Genomic DNA, 16,429 nt, shown 5'->3' on the forward strand with positions numbered 1-16,429 from the left:
CATAAACACGGTGCATTCCTGTCCTTTCACATTGACGTAGGCCGGGTCAGCAAGAAGACTTGCGGTGCTGCCCTATGCCAATTCCTCATTATTCCTCATAAATGAGGCCCTTTGTTTTTATCTACACTTTTAACTATGCCCCCACGCTGCTAACCACTGTCTAATTTTATTTAACCACCGTAAAAATAATTTGCTGTGGGAATTGGGGGCATTTATGGGTGTCGTCGATGAGTACCAGGTTTTAGAAATTTTTGTCAGAAGTGGGTCCTTACGCCTAAAACAATTGGCTATGGGGTCTAGGAATCAAAAAGTTTAAAGACGTCTACCTGGGAGGATTCTCTTGTCTAACAAGCCAAAGCCTGGCCACTTCATGCGCATCAGCGGAGAAGGACCAGAAGTCCCGCCCATGATTGTGCTTCCTCTGTTGACAGACACTGCCAGAGCACATCTAGAATGCTGAGTATCTAGAAACACAGGAAGCTCCGCCTTTCCTTTTCTGGTGACACGCAGGGGCGTAACATAGGCCCCCGCAGCCCCCATGGTGTGGGGGGGCCCCAAGCTCCAAGGGGCCCCCTCGGCACTGCACTCTGGCTGGAGAGCTCCTGATTGAGCCCGGAGGGGGCCCCTATACGTACCGTGCAGGGAGGCCCCCTCACTTTTCATTACGCCAGTGGTGACACGTATTGCCAGAGCACAATATTATACTGCACTGCTAACTCTTACCGTCATCTTCACTCTGCCATGGAAGTGCAGAGAATCCCACCTCATCCTAAGCAATCACATCAAAGAAAGTTCAACGAGAGTAAGAGTATAATTCCAAAAACTATAAAAGCTGCCTGGCAGGCTACGGAGCCATATTGTTAAGTTCCATGATGCCGAGATCGAAGGCTGACCTTCCTACTTACCCGATTTAGAGCTTAGCAAATGTGAGCCAGATTCATGTATTGAAAAAAGGCATTTCATAGGACCTGTACAAATAACTCACACACTTTGAATTTTGCACCTCCACAGGTACACAGACTGCAATGCTCTGCATGGATCCTGCACAAATAAAAAGGGTTCCAATAATGTCCCTGCCATACTGTTAAAGTATCATACCATCATCTTTCACGTTTCTCTTCACTACATACAACATTTCAGCATTGCACAGTAGCTAGTCTGCTACATCAGCTTCTATTTACTACATACATGCTAACATGAAAATATATTTTACTAACTTTTTCCAAGTTTAATAAATGTTTTCAGTTTTCCCTATTCTTTCCCATTGTAAGATTTCCACCCTGACTGTGAAATCTGCTGATAGTAAAATATGGAGAAAAGTAAAACATTTATTTTACTAAAAATACATCAGTAAATATACATATTTGTTAAATATTAATGTAAATATATGCTATAGATGTATTTGAAATTTAAAACAAAATATAAAATGGTACAGCACTATTAATTTATTTTTCAATCACATTTTAAATTAATTTATATGCATCAAATTAAATAAAGTTTATTTTTCTGAATTTTGAATTATCAAAGAAATCCTCACCTAAAGTTAAAAAAAAAATATTATTGCATGCATTAATAATTATTAAAAGTGGACTATAGAATAAATAAATGTATTTATATTTTAATACAAAACAACGTTGTATTCATGTAGTAATTAAAAAATGGTTGTTAAATATTTTATAATTAAATAATACGTTTTATTTTTAGATTTCTTTTCATCTAAATTCTATTTATTTGTATTTTTAACTATTTAAAAAAAATATTAATTTAACATTATTTTCTATGTGGTTATATTTTTTCCCACCTCCATTATTTTCTAACGAAGGGTGTTGCATTACCAGTGATTGGACATGTAAGGTGCTAGACTTGCTTCAACTCCAAGCTGGAGTTATGCATTTCTTTTTGGGGGGGGGGTTGTAGTAACTTTGAAAGTGCAGTTTGTGAATAGCAGTGGGGTTACTCTTTCATGGGTGGTTGAATGTCCCACGTTGAACTCCCTCTGAAACTTTTCTTCACTCCTCCCCAAACCTCACCGATTAGTAGTAAATACGCCCCTTTTTCCGGCCACTCCTCTGGTTTCTACAACACATTTACAACTAAGGGGCCAATTACGTTGTCGGACTGAAAGCCTCCTCCCGACAGTCAGAATCTCCTCGATCGTGTCGGAGCCCTTCCGACCGACTCAGTCTGCTCACAATCTGCCCAACCGATTACGATGTTCTCGGTCGGAAAGTAAACCATGCGGTCATTCCGGATCGGTTCCGACCAGCTCTCGGAGTATTCGAGTCGGTTGGAACCACATCGTACATCCCTATGGACAGCGTTTCCAACCTCTGGATTACAATGTCGGTCTCCAACAGCCCTTCTGTGTTGGCCTGTATGACATGAAAAGGCTGTTGGAAAGTGACTTTGGGGGCCCCTGGCAGGGCTCCCTTCATCCTGAGGCCGCCGGTTGGGGGCCGAGGGAGTACCTAAGGGACCCCCCTGTAAAACCCTGTACTGTGTGGCAGGCATCATGGGGTGCCCGCGACAGGGTGCAGGGTTTTACACACACACACCATTTCTCCATAGGAGCCTGTGTTGTCGGGACGAACACAAGCTCCCACAGGAAACAATGGAAATCCGACTGAACAGTGTTCGGTCGCATCGTAATTGATGATGGATGACCCTTTGGCAGACTTTACATAATTTCAGGGGATTTTAATTTAAACCTGCTTGTGCCCTTTATAAGAGACGACATCACTCAGTGACAGGATTAACAATGGGCAATTTCTCAGCAGACACCAGATACAGTGACAAAGCCCAGACAAAGCAAAGTGGGTATACATTTTGGTAAGGATATAGAAGCAATGGGTCTAAGAATACTAAATGGGAGATTCCATCAAGACTCACCACCAGCTTGGACGTTTCATTCACAAATTCGAAGTCACGAATTGACTATACGATTGAATCATTAAACATCTTTAGTAATATTACTTCGTACTGTCTGGGGAAGGTGCCTGACAGTGATCATAGTCAGCAAATACTCACCACAAATTTGCCCTGTATAAAACATCAAACATATTTGACAACACGAGGACAGACGGGAACCATCATGTATAGGAGACTTATCTGGATAGCTCATACCAAAGACGACACTAATAAATTGGCACAAAAACTGGACATAGAATGTTTTGAAGAAAAAATCTTTTTATCTCCAATTGATCAATGGGTAGACTTTACACGTGAATTAGCGCCCACAGCTAAGAAAAAACAAACGATACGAATAGAGAAAAGAAATAATAATATTAATTTATCCTATACAATAAGGAATATGAGAAGAACTCGTAACAATTTTAGGAGACAGTTAACAAAGTTCCCAAATAACAATGAATTGTCCATCAAATTACAAAATATTAATTAAAATTTGAGGAAATTAATCTGGAACGAAAGAAACCATGCAAAGCACGATCTTTGGACTAAAGTTTTCCATGCTAGTAATCAAACGAATTCTAGGGAATTCTGGAAAACGATAAATGGTCTAGTACGACCTAATAAATCAGTGGTATCATCATGCACTGACTGAAAAAAGAGTGGGTAAGATTTCTGGCAACACATTTAAACTCCAACAGGGAAACAATGTATCTGGATGGCAAATGGAATATGATTGATACATTAAGTCAGGAACTGGACCATGAATTTGATTTAACAAAAATTCAACTATCCAAATTAATACGGAAACAAAAAGATGGGGCACCAGGTCCCAATGGTATTCCTTTTGCACTCTATAAGGAAGATCCGGATCTATGGTCAGAATATCTAACAGCAGTCTTTAAAGAAATTGTCAGGACATTGACAATACCTGAATCGTGGAGCGAGTCGTTAATTTCGCCAATTTATAAAAAAGGAAATTGGGCCCACCCTGAAATTATAGATTAATTACTCTTCAAGACACAGATGCCAAATTATTTGCGGGAGTTTTATTTTCAAATCTATCTGTATGGGCAAAGGAGAGGCAGATACTCTTGCCCAACCAAACATGATTTATTAAAGGACTGGGCACTACAACAAATATATTAGCCTTATCAGTGCTAATGGAGAAATGTACCTCAATGAAACAACCCTTGTATTTGTTCTTTGTTGATTTTAGATCGGCCTTTGATTATGTGCAGAGACAACTTCTGTGGAGAAAATTAAAGGAGCAAGATATCCCAGTGTCCCTTTTAAAATTAATTAAACTTCTCTATGCTGACACTTGGGTTAGAGTACGGATGGGGGATGGCAAGGCGCTAACGAAGGAAATTTTAACCACGGCAGGGTTAAAGCAAGGGTGTGTATTGGCCCCTTTACTGTTTAACTTGTTTTTAGCCGATCTTACTAATGAACTGAATGAAGTAAATGCACACCCTCCTAAACTAGCCAACATGCAGATATCAAATTTACTATACACAGATAATGTCATCCTTCTAAGCCAAACAAAAGTGGGGTTACAACGGTTAATAGATCGAATATCATCATATTCAAAAGAAAACAGGATAGTGATAAACGAAACAAAGACCAAAGTTATGGTGATCAGCAAAAATTCAAGAATAAAATATAAATCCAAATGGTTTCTGGAGAAAATGCAATTAGATCAAGTAGAATCATACAAATACTTGGGAGTATTATACGATGATAACGGAAATTTTCTCCTGCAAAAAACTGATATCCAAAGGAAAGCAAATGCTTTGATAGCTGCATTTAGAATCTTGCAGAAATCATTAGGTGAGCTGAGTTACCGACCATTCTTAAAAGTTATATTGGCAAAATCGCTGCCTACCTTAACATATGGTTGCGAAGCCCTGTGTGGGAAAGATGCTGTGACCATTAATAATGCGGGCACAAAAACTTTTGAAACCCTCTTTTACTTGCCTAATAATGCATTGCAAATAAGGCTGGAGTTTGGACCAACTAACCATTTATATGCAAGAATAGGACAATTTATAAAAGTATGGAATAGAATAAAAAATGATAATGAAAATCAAATGTCTCAATTATTATGGCAGGAAATAAACGTAAATAGGAAATCACATGCCTGGAAATACTTACAAGCTGCATTAGAAGAATACCCTGTGACCCCAATCTGGGGGACTACAATAACTCCTGAATCATTTAAAAAAGCTATTAATAAAATAACAAACCACCCATCGCTGCTAAGGGATAAAGATTTATTTGCAAATAGAAAACACGCTTGGCCAATAATGAATGGTTTCCCAAAAGCGAATGTTCAAGCATACTTAGAAACTCTGTGGACTTTGAATTATAAACAAATCTTCACAAAAGCTCCTTTTGGCGCATTACCGGGTTTATGTCATCTTCTGCCGTGGCTAAGATCAGAAGAAGACACACTATGTAGGCTATGTAAAATAGGAGAGGAGAACATTACTCAACTGCTGTGTGTCTGCTGAGTGTCTGCCCAGAATTGGAAATTGAAAGGAAAAACATACTTAAGAAACATTTTCATGTTCGAGGAGTTACTGACTTGCAAGCAAGCTCTGAAAATATGTTTACACTCCGATGATATAATAATGAATTCTGCCTTTGCAAAGTTTTTAGTAAGAATAGGATCGAAATTAGATCAGCAAAAATGAAAATCTACATGTACTGTATACTAAAATGTAAATACATTATTTATTCTTGCTTTTACTTTTTTTTCTGTCCTACATTTATTAACCTGGATTTTTATAGTTTGCTGTGTTTGTTGTCTTATTGTAAGATTTTAATTAGTCAAACAATAAAGAATAATAATAATAAAGATTGCATCGTAATTGGGTGGGCAGCTCCGCAGACTGCGAGTTGGTCGGTCCCGATTATGAGTCAGTGGAGGGTGGAAAGTTTCCGTCCAATATCGTTACTGACCCCGAAGTAGTAAGTTTGCTTGTGTGAAGATATACCCAAAGAAAAAATAGGATAGGTGGAGGTGGAGATTAACACTTGTATGTGTGTGAATACCATTTTGAAGTACTTTAGTACTATTGCTAAAGTGCTACAAAATGCCGTTTGTGACAAGCCCCCCTACAATGATCAAACTCCACATCTTATTAGGCACCCACTCTAAGGTGGTTAGTCTAATGGTGCCATGAAGATTTTTTCTGGCCCCTATATTGAACGATGAGACTAGGTCAACTTCAGGTTTCAGTGGTATATTGACACTCATAGGGACACCTATTAGGAAAGAATTGCTACAATCAGTGTTTGGTGCGCTCGAGATTATCCGATCATTCAATGAGGAATACATGTTTCCCTTTTTCTCAAAAGAGAGAGATTTGATAGTTTTCCTTATGAGGGGGACCGCAAAAATAAATGAGATTCTTGAAATAAATACCCAGGGGTTTGGTCAAGGTAAACCAACTAGAATATTCAGTCTGCAGCTAGGGTAGGTAGCGAAGGATACACTTGGGTTGAGTTGTTCTCATCAAAAAAGGAAAACATATTTTTTTCTTAGTGTTATATTACATGGCTGTCAAGCATGCCTAATATTTAGTATTGTTCTTTTTGCTGAACTTTATTTTGTCATCCTATTATCATTGACGAAAAGGTCAATGCACCAGCCCCTCTGGGGGTTCAAAAGTTATTGCTAACACAAAAAAGAAGCCATCAGGTTTCAAAAATAAAATGTATGATAGTAAGATAATGAAAACAATTAAGAGAGACTGGAAAGTGTCAAAACTTTCGAGTACCTGGGCACATGCTTTGATGAGAAAATGACCTGGGCAGCACTAACAGCTAAAGGTGAGGCCTTATTGAGCCAAAACACTGTTGCAATAATCCGCTTTGCCAATAACTTTGAGGGTAATCCCTTTAATTAGCTATCAATGCTTACAAAGCAAAGGCAGTTATACAGGATCCTATGGGGTGAATATATGGAGCTGCAGAATAATCCAGGGGCCTATTATAATGTCGGACGGACTTGCGTATGTCTGACACCGTCTTGGAAACGAGACAGACCAACCTCTGGTCCGTGGTCCCGACCGCCTCATTATGATGCGACTAATGAAACCGAATCACTGTGGTATGTATTCAACCATGTTTCCTATTAAATTTTGGCAAGGGATTGCTAGAGCATGTGCTCTGAGTATTATAACAACCCTTGGAAGTGTAGTTCCTTAATGGGGAAGTCTTCTGTTTATGGTCTGGATGGATCGTCTCCAGACTACATGCATGTAGTCTGGTGATTCAGTTTCATTGTGGTGGAAGCTCACATCATAAAACAACAGAGCTATCTTCTGGCATATTAATTGATTATCCCGACTTTGAAGAACATGCGAGAAGAAGGACAAACTCCAACAAATTATGTAATCAATAGCCTTGATGAAGTCGTAGGAATACTTTCCCAAGAGAACGAAGCATGTGTTGGCTAAAAGGCATCTCTTCAGCAGGAAGAAAAAGCCAGAGAATAAACCCAAAAGTCAAGACAAGAATATCTGTCTTTACTGAAATATGACTCATTGGAAATGTATATGATGATATAAATCGCGTGTGCCCCAAAAGTATAACTAAAAAATGTGAAGTGGTATTAATCCCTGCACCCCATGGCAGGCCCTGCAAGGTGCCCCCAAGAACACTTTCTGACAGGGTTTCCATGTCAGAAATGTTAGCATGGAAACCCTGCCGGAAACTGTGCATCATAATCCAGGTGGCTTAAACCGCCATCCTTTTGGATTGCGTGCCTGTAATGACTGGCCGACGGGCTCCTTAAGCGAGTTGGAAGCCAGCCGGAATCACCGACTGGTTTCAATTCTGACAGGCTGAATCAAAATCAGCCGGTCGGACCTGGGGTTGGAGGCCTTACGACTGATATAGTAATAGGACCCTAAGAATCTACAAGTAGTGGAGAATAAATTCCTCTGCGGGATGTTACATCGAGACCCTGGCGCCCGAGCGGTGGCTCTCAAGGGCGAATTGGGTCTCTTGGAACAAACTATTTTTATCATACATACATTGTACAGGGCTAGACTGTAGGCAGACAAGTTCTGGTCCTACCATAAAGCCACACTCTTGGATGTTCTTGAGTTGCAGAGACAGCCAAAGTTCCCATGGCTGGCCCGTGTCGCTAACACTCAAGAGAATATCGGATAAGATTTCTGTGCCAAACCTAAGCGTAATGTCCTCTAAGAGCATCAAACCATTAAGACGCTGCATCTTGCCTACTTAAGAATCCAGTGGGCTCAGTTGACAAGCAACGTACTCCAGTTATATTCATCAATTAAGCCTTGTGTATCATTTGAACCATACTGTGATCTCTATTCCTGGAGGGAAAACGGTTGTTATATCTAAAATCCAGAACTGGAACTTTGCCAATCCTATTTTACATCAAAAAATGGTCAAACACCACCATTGGCTAAGGTACGTGCACTCACGGAGGCCAAGAGCCAGTTTTGTATTTTTGCTCATATGCTCTTGCACAGTCAGGCTATGAAGGCAAATCCTTCAGCCACTATTTCTGGCTCACATAACCAGAAGATGCAGGGAGGCATTGTTATTTTGCCTCCGGTTAGACATGGATCATGTGTACAAGAAAGTGGCCATTTATGTATTTCTCAATAGTTCTTGTTTGTTTTACCACAAACGGTTCCAAAATGCCATGTGTCAAGACAATGCCAAGGTGGCCAAGGTCTTCAGCCACACTAAACTTGGGCTCTGAAGGCTGGGTGTAAAGGGTAGTAGACTATGGAAATCACCAGTGTGACCCCTAAACTAACTCTACAATCCAGTTTGAAACAGGCGTTGTACCCACAACAAACTGGGAGACAGAAATCTGGCAAGAAGGGTCACTAAGTATTAGAAAGGAGAGACACAAGAATTTTCGTGGCATCCTATTTTCTCCCTTTCAAGTGTGCCAAAGTGTTACATGTGCCTCAAACAGACATGTCAGGCAGGATTTGACATTGTAGTGCCAACAAGATGTCGATCCCTCACCCCCCTGTAAAGCTCAAAAGAGTCATCCCTGCAGATTCAGGTCGACCTGTCAATCATAGTGACCTATTGTGTAGCTCCTAGCAGCAAATTCACACCTCATTAAAACCTCATGCAGGCTAAGGCATTGCTGGAGAGTTATTGCAAATTAGCCTCCAGGAACTTCAGGCAGGTACATGGCAACTTTTGTTTTGCTTAATATTTATTAAAAGGTGACTTCACCATTGAACTGGAGTTTTAATATATATTAAAAATAGTTGTTTAATCCTTTTTACCACTGGTATCATTCCTGAGAGACAGTATGGTTAGTTTAATCTGTACTTTGAATATCCATATAGATAAGCCGGGCCTGCCACAGTGAAAATAGCTTAAAGGGTTGCATCACTGTAGGGACATGGTAGCATTCATTTTCTACATATCCCACTTTTAAATATCATGCACCCACCGTGTGAGCTACAAAGCCTACATAGTAGTGACTTACTAACATTTAGAAGGGAGGGTTTACCTGTCAAAAAGGGTTATTTTGTCAGGTCACACTGCAGGTTTTAAACTAGAGCAGTCAGGCTATAATGGTAGGCCTGAAGCCATGTTTTCCTTTGCCACACTTGTGGATGGCACAATATTTGCTTCAGTCCACAAGTGAAATTTGACTTTTCATGCCATGGGTGTTTTACCACACTGCATTCCAAGGTGTTAGCATATCAATCAAATAAAATGGTATCTGTGAAGTGCACAGCTACTCTACATCAACTGGAGTCTCTTGAGTTGGTATAGAGAGAGGCTCCAGTATAGTGCATTGGCATAGTCCAGCCGGGATGGACTACCAGCTTCTGACAAGGAGCCAGAAGAAGGGACAAGAACTTTCTCAGGAACCGGAGCAGGCCAAAACAGGTTCCAAATATACTCTCCACCTGTAGTTTGAAGGAGAATCTGTTATCTAATTCACTCTGTGATTCTGAACCACTGTGGCATGAGTCAGAGGAGATGGAGCAGAACTAGGCAACACTTCATCAACCCATGAGAGGGGGGTCCAAATACCAGTACCTCTATCTTACTTGTGTTGCACCGAAGATTACTCCAGCACACCCACTGGAACACCGCTGACAAACACACTTCAAATCTCTTTTGGGTGATAGAAACTTTCCATTCCCAGTTAGAAGGATCTGTGTGTTGTCAGCATAAGAGATGACCTGCACTCCAAAGGATTCCACCAATGTTGCCAAGGGGGACATGTAGACATTAAACAATGTCAGACTCTCGGCAGAGCGCTGGGCAACGCCAAAAGTAAGGGGTTTGGAGTCGGATTCAAATGGTTGCATGCTATCTGCTCGATAAGAAGGAACCCAGCCAGGCCAGCGTGGTCCCATGTATCCATGTGTCCCACAAGCGTTGCATCAGGATAGGGTGGGAAACAGTGACAAATGCCGCTGAGAGGTCTAGTAACAATAAGCCAACTTTCTGCCAGTTGTTCACGGCCAGTTTAATAGCAGCAGAGACGTCTACCAGAGTGGATTCAGAGCTGTATCCAGGGCAAAAACCTGATTGTGATGGATGCAGCAACTGCTATCAAGATAACTGGAAAGTTGGATATTGATCCGTTTTTTGTGGATCTTTGAAAATGCTGGCAACAAAGAAATCAGCCTGTAGTTGACCAGTATGGTCATGTCTGGAGAGAGTTTTTTCAGCAGTAGAATCAGCTTGCCCTTCTTCCAGTAACTGGGAACAGTGGCAAGGTGTAGAGAGTTATTTAGCAGAGAATTCAGGGTGGGATTAATGAAAATAGAAATGTTAAATATGTTTTAGCCAATTTCTACATGTTTTAGGGTTTAGAGCTTATACACTGGGCACTGGACAGCAGTGCCCCAGTGTGCAGAGTCTGAAAAAGAGCAAAAATAATTCATCAGAAAATTGCATTGACTGCGCAAATAGGGCATTTTCTCGCCCTCAGTTTCTGACCATTGAAAGATACATCTGATAGAAAGTTGAATTGCTTTTCCATTTTTTGGAGCAATGGTGAACACTCAGATCCAGTCTATACAGCTTTTAATACTTCCTTAAAGTGAGAGATCAATGATAAGGCTGCATGGGAGCCATCAAGCCATGTTCACTTAATCATATTTGACATTATAAAACCTTTCTAATCAGTACTCTATTTTCTTTTCTGTAGAATCAGAAAGAATTGACTCATCATTGATATCTCTTGCAGGGCCCTCACACCCCTCTTCAATAACATATTTCAAACGGCCACTTTTCCTACCCTATGGAAAAAGGCCTCAGTACTTCCTCTTTTAAAGAAACAATCCCTGGACCCTAAAGATCCCTCTAATTATCGCCCCATTTCCAGACTCCCTCTACCAGCGAAAATGCTTGAAAGAGCTATGAACAGACAACTCAGCAATTTTCCTGACTCACTAGGGGCCTCATGTAGGAAGCCAAATACCGGTCGGTAACGGCCGATTTTCGGTAATTATACCGTTACCGACCGGTATTTTGGCCATTGGTATGTAGGGGGACAAACTTTGCTTTCGGAATATACCGAATCGGTAAAATTACCGATTCGGTAATAATACCGAATCGGTAATGTTACCGAATCGGTAACTTTTCCGATTCGGTAATGTTACCGATTCGGTAAATTCCGAAAGCAAAATCGAGATGTAGGGGGAGTGTGTGTGTGTGTTTAAGAGTCGGTATTTACCACCAACTTATAGTTGGTGGTAAATAATGAATGTATGTGTAAATGCATTTTTACGCGCGTAGCAGTGTGCAATGTGGCATACATACATGCCCTTAGGGCATGTATGTGTGCCACATGTGCACACATGGCCGAATCAGGGGTGCAACAGGGTGTCAATGTGACACCCTGCCACCCTTGTATGTGTTCCCCCCATTACCGAATCGGTATTTACCGATTCGGTAATGAGGCATACCTTCCCATCAATGGGAAGGTATGCCTCATTACCGAATCGGTAAATACCGATTCGGTAATTACCGACTAGTAACGATTCGGTAAAAAATACCGACTCATTACCTACATACCAGTTACCACTTCTAAAATACCGATTCGGTATCGTTCGGTATTTTAGAAGTGGTAACTGGTATGCTACCTACATGAGGCCCTAGGTCTCTGCCCCACTCCCTGTAGGAAGGCAAAAAACCTGGGAGTGGTGATTGACGATAAACTCAACATGGGCGACCAGGTGAGCAGTGTCACTTCAGGCTGTTCCTTTGTACTTAGAATGATTAGGAAAATCAGGCCCTATCTGACTGAGGGATGCCTTCGTACTGTAGTGACCGCACTCATACTATCCTGACTTGACTATTGTAATAGTCTTTATATGAATATGCAGTTACAATATCAAAACAGGCTGCAGGTCATCCAAAACGCTGCAGCCAGACTCTTGACTCGAACCCCTAGATGGGTATCAGTTAAAGACGAGTTGAAAAAACTGCACTGGCTCCCCATCCATCTTAGAGCCAGGTTCAAGGCCTCGTGTATTGTGTTCAGAGCCTTGAACGGGACAGCTCCCGAATTTCTCAAAAATAAGTTCTCCTGGTATACACCAGGTAGAACGCTCAGATCATCTGGAGCCAAGCGGGTAAAAGTTCCTTACATAAAAAAGGTAAATTGGGGAGGAAGGAGCTTTACCTATGCAGCCGCTAAAGTCTGGAATGGACTTCCGTTCACACTGAGAAATGCATCAGATCTCACCTCCTTTAGGAAGACTCTCAAAACCTGGTTCTTTTCCGAGTTCTAATTCTTCACGTTCAGCGCATGCTTTTCAGTGTTTAGCGCCAGGACACCGCAAGGTAATCGTGCGCTCTATAAACTATTATAACATAACATAACATAACATAACATCATCCATGGAGGTCCTCCTTGTCCTCGCGTCCTTCACAGTCAGCAAAATACAGTAGAATGCTGGGAATTCAGTCCCTTCATATGGATTCCAATAGGCCTGGAAAGGGGCTGTATTTTTAGCATGCCATCCTGCATTTCCCTATCTCAAAAAGGTTGGTCCACCTCATAAGTAATGACTGGCATGAGTACAAGACTAGGAGTAATGAAGTTTACCGGTAAGTAATAAGGACATCATTCACCATAGCACTGGGGTCTCAGATGCTAACCTCTATTTGTCTTCATCTCTGTCAAAGTGCACAATAGTGTCACAAAGACTAACCACAAACATGCAGATGAATTTGCTGGAAGTCTTTCTTGGGTTGACAGAGCTGCTCTTTAGTGTCACCCAGCCCTGCTAAACTACCTACTTTTTTCGCATCACCACGAGCACCTGAAAAACTCACACAATCGAAGTTATCTGCTTCACCTCATTTACAAAGATTCTTCCTTATTTTCTGGTGTGCACAATTCTCTCTGCCGAGCCAGCTCTCTGGGGCTTTTAGAGGCGGTCTCTTTGGTGATATACTTGGGAAGGCGCTTCTTACTCTGGGCGGCAGTGGGTGTCTTTTGGATGTGCACCCTCAGCGCCTCCTTCTACAGTGATTGGCTAAAGATGAGGTTGTACCCATGTATGCACTACACATCTTGCTAGTGCGCCTCAATTAGGACATTGGTGCTGGAGGAAACAGTGGTGCAGGAGTGGGAGCGCATCTCAACACTCACCCCAGATTTTCCACTTCCGAAAAGAGCTCCCCGGAGATTAGTATGCACCTATGTTCCTTGAATGTGGCCACCACTGTGTGCTTCCTAGAAGAACTGGTAAAGAGTCACAGGTAAGACTCTTGGGCCTGACTAACCTTGGCTGAGGCATGCCGATAGTAAACTATGGGCCACACGTACCAGACCTATTGTTGAAGCCTGCCTAGTCACTGCAGGCCCTCTGTCTCTGCTTGCTGTCTGTGGACGCCAGACGTAACACTGGCTGGGGACATCGAGCACAATAGATCCCCAACTTGCTGAATCTTACCCAGCACTGTAGTGATTAAGTAAACAAAGCACTCACATTATTTTTACTGGGATGCTGTTCTTCGTAATATTATAGTCAGATGGCTCAATCGGTTTCAAGAAAACATTATTTCTTTGCATTCTGTGTTATGGTTCCCCGTTTCCCAAATTAAACATTTTACACATTGTGCAATAAAAAACATCAACAAAACATAGATTGCCAGATAATTTTTTCCCTGAATTTTAGAAGGGGGTCATGATTTTACTTGTTATTAGTTTAAATTGCACCTGTCTTTTAATCTTTCCAGGACCGTTTAAGATTAAGAGGTTGGCCTCCCAATGTAGCTCGCCTTATAATCCTTTATAATTAAATAATTTGCATTGTATTGTATTAAAGAATGTATATTGTGCTTCCTACACCTAGAAGGGGCACTGAAGTACTTCCCCACATGAATAGCAGCATGCTACAATATGTAGGGTGTGTGGTTGGAAGGATGTAGTAATTGTTTTGATCCTATGTGGGAAGTGTTTCCATGTCATGCATGATGACCACTGCGGTACGGTGATCATGTGTTAGAAATTGGGTTTCTAGTTGGCAGAAGTATGCACCCTGTCCAAGTAGAACCCACAATCCTTGTCATGGTAAGTCACAACACACTCTAAATTATCATGTGCTCACCCTCTGGTAAATTGGCACAGAGCAGTCAAGCTTAACTAAAGAGGTAATCTGAAAAACATTTGAGCAACACTTCAAACAGTAACACAGTGCAAAAACCTCAAAAAGACACCACATTATGCTAGAAAAAAACTTAATTTTGTACATAAAACAAGAGCAAAATTACAAAACTACAAGTAGAATTTCGAGATATGAGTTTTCAAAGAATAAATGTAAAATAGTACTTAGAACCACAAAGCACTTAAAGGAGTTCTGTGGTCACGCTGGACCGGGGCAAAGTCAAACATTCAGGCCGACTGCGATGGTTCACAGGCCAGATACATGCACCCACTTGGGCCCGCTGAACCAAAGTACCTCGATCTGGGCTTGCATGAACGTCGAAGAAGATGCGATGCGAGGTACAGCCGAAGCAATGCATTGACATCGAGCCACACAGTGGGCGAGATGCATTGAGAATTTTCATGTAATGATGACAACGTATCAGTTCTGAGTGCGAGGTTGTGGTTTCGAAGGTGATGCGCAGCTGCTTCTCCCGCAGCAGCCGATAGGTCAATTCCGAAGGCAATGCGCTGGTTCTGAACGCAATGCACAGGCTCCATTCCACGCTTCCACAAGGATGTGCCAGTTCCAATCCATTCAAAGGCAAAGATGCGCCTTTTCTGACCCATGAAATGGTGACGTTGCGTCTGTTTCCAATGAGGATGCGTCGGTTCTGGTTGTAGATCCATCTTAGGCCTCACTTCCAAGAGTCCAAGATTGGAGTTGCGCCACTTGGTAGGGCAGACTGCAGGTGCAAGTGGTTGAAGTCTTTGATGTCACAGAGACTTAGAACAGGAGGCAAGCCAGCAACCCTTTGGAGCCACTCTGGGTTCAAGTGATGCAGGTCCAGTTCTTGTCCCCAAGGCAGGAGAACAGCAGGCAGCAGGGTATCTCAGCAAGGCAAGAGCACAGCAAGGCAGAAGACCAGCAAAGAAGCAGTCCAGCAGAGTAGCTGTCCTCTCAGCAGCACATCAACTCTTCTTCCTGGCAGAAAAGTCACAGGTCCAGAAGTGCACTGAAGTTATGGGGTCAGTGGTCCAGTAATTATACCCACCCAGTTGTGCCTTTGGTGGAGACTACATAGAAAGCTTTGAAGTGCACAGAGGTCCTCCCTTCCTGCTTTGGCTCCAGATTTTCTTCAGGGTGTACGCAGCTCTTTGTGTGTGGAAAGAATGCCGCCTATTCAGGTGTAAGTGTGAGGCAGTGCGCAGCTCCTCCCTCACATCTCCCAGTATTGACCATCAAGACACACCTAAAGCTCCCTTTGTGTGAGGCGGTCTAGGGGTAATACATAATACCCAGCTGATACCCAACCCAGACTGAACACAGACAGGCAACAGGCACCAAATGGCTAAAGTAAGTAAAAGCCAACATTCTAAAAGTGCAAAAAAAACTATTGATGGACAGAATGCAGAATAATGTAATACATTCACCCCAGTACAGAGACTAGGGCATACATTCATTGTTTGTTTGCTCCCCATCCCATTCCAGTTTGAACCCAGCCATATGAAAATCAGTCTTGACCATGCGCCCAATGGGAAGAGTTCAGGCCAAACTGCCAGGCCAGGTCCTACCTGGACTGGAAACAAGCATCCTAGGACCAGTTTCGGGTTTCACCCCTCGTGAGCCTGGCTAGCTTGACTCCAGTGGCATGGAGAGCATGGGACCCACATCTGGGCATACCCTTACCACTCGGGGTGACAAATGTAAAAACAATTGATGGACAGAATGCAGAACAATATCATACATTCACCCCAGTACAGAGATCTGGGCCTAAATCCATTGTTTGTTTGCTTCCCATGCCATTCCAGTTTGAACCCAGCTATATGGAAATCAGTTTTGACCCTGCACCCAGTGGGAACAGTCTGTCCCGAACTGTC

Source organism: Triturus cristatus, chromosome 2_2, assembly GCF_964204655.1.
Source record: "Triturus cristatus chromosome 2_2, aTriCri1.1, whole genome shotgun sequence".
Lineage (NCBI taxonomy): Eukaryota > Metazoa > Chordata > Amphibia > Caudata > Salamandridae > Triturus > Triturus cristatus.